This window comes from Myotis davidii, unplaced genomic scaffold (assembly GCF_000327345.1).
Source record: "Myotis davidii unplaced genomic scaffold, ASM32734v1 scaffold473, whole genome shotgun sequence".
NCBI lineage: Eukaryota > Metazoa > Chordata > Mammalia > Chiroptera > Vespertilionidae > Myotis > Myotis davidii.
In genome coordinates this window covers 2,211,720-2,213,628 of record NW_006284843.1, presented here as the reverse complement: position 1 = coordinate 2,213,628, position 1,909 = coordinate 2,211,720, and positions in this window count along the sequence as shown.

Below are 1,909 nucleotides of genomic sequence, written 5' to 3'. Positions count from 1 at the left end.
GGGGGCGGAGGCCGGGAAACCGGAAGTTCGCACATCTCAGCAGCCACTGCTACTAAGGACGCGCTCGGTTGCTAACACGTCGGGGCCGGCGCGTCCAGTGACGTCAGGGGCGCGGTGCCTCTGCGCACGTGTCCTGCCTGTTGGCGAGGCTGTCTGGCCCTACGCTTAGGTCCTAAGTAAAAAAGTCAACAGAAGAAAAGTGTTGAGCGATTCTTTGCTTAAGGAAACCATGGGAGATTGCGAGCTCATAGTTTGAGTTCGTTGGTGCGGAGCTGCAGGTGCACAGCCAACCAATGATTAAGGCCTTGAGGTTCCTCTCCGCTCAGGTACAACTTTCAGGCGTCTCCTCCGTCTCTCGGTCCCGACCTTCCTTTCCTGAGAGCATTTACTCTAGAAAACTTGTAATTGCAAATTCATTCTCTGCCCTTCTCAGATACCATCTTTTAAAAAGCTTTTGGCTTGTGTCAGTTGTGCAACCCAGGACTGTCTTAAGGACCCGGGAGCCATCTTTTGAAATGTAATCAACGAAGAAGATAACACCCCTCTTCCAGTCTCTGGAAAGGTAGGAGCCTAACCTAGGCAGGCGCCTTGTTTCAAGTTGTAGAACTACCTCCTGTCATGAAGATAAGAGAGTTTTTTCCTTTGAATAAGGCCAATTTGTAAACTTGAGGGGCCTACGATGCCCCCTTCTTCAACTTTTAAAATCTCTTCAGCTCTTTGTTTCTTTCTGGGTAGTGAGCTCAGAGGTTGGAGAGGATACACTAGTAGTGAGACCTCGAACTGAAAACAGACAGTGGAGGTGGAAGACCCCTAAGTGAAGAGGAAAGATTCTGAGCCCCTCCAGGATGTGGCCTAACTGGGGACATGACAACTGGGCGAAGGAGCCCTATGGCTTAAAGATACATTTTTCTGAGACATAAGGGAAGGGGCGACTTGCTCCTTGCCTAGGGATGAACCCAGCTAGTGGTATAAATCCTCTAAACTCCCACATATCGGGGCACTTGGTTTGGTTTTGGCCGGCTAAGTTGTCCACTCGGGTCCTGAGTGTATTTATTTCCTAGAAAAAAAATCCTCACCTGCTTTTGCTGCCATTTGTTTGAATTCATTCCTACCAGCAAGACAAGAACTGGGGGTACAGAGTACTGTCTCTGGCCAGGGGCTACTTCTGACCGGACACCACCCCAACCACCACTGGCATTACAATAATCTTGAATAATGTCTTCGTTGCCTGTTTAAGTTTGACATCACTAACATGGAACTTTGGCTTGAGCAATACTAACAAACAACAACAACAAACATGGCCAGAAGCCAAAGTTAATATTTGCTCTTTTCTTAAAAAACTTATACTCGACAAATTGTTTAGAATTTCTGATTGCATAGCACTGTGCTAAAATTATGAGTGTAGAGAATAGACAAATATGACCCTTGCTCTCATAGCACTTAGGTTCAAATGGAAGCAACAAAAGGAACATTTGGACTCGTTCTGAATGCTGAAATATGTGCTATAAATGACAAGTGCAGATCTAAAGTAAAAAATTTTATAAAGGACTATTGGAGGTGGTGTGGACAGGATAGTGTCTTTAGCTGCTTGGGGATAGCAGATTAATGTAATTGCTTCTGGCTGGTGGAATTGAAGGTACTAGGCATCTTAATGCTGGGTTTCTGTGTGAGCAAGACCATTATGACACACCCTAATTTTAGCTTCCAGCCTGGCATTTATCAATAATAACGTAGCTCTTTGGATTTCTTACCTCCCTTATTCACAGGCTTATTCAGAGCCATATATGAAAAAAGTCCAATATTCAACACATAAAAAAAAAAGTGCATCATCTTTCATTCCTTACAGTATCACACTTTACTATTGTGTTCCTTTCCCTGATTATCCTTCTCAGGTGCTCAGGCATAAAAT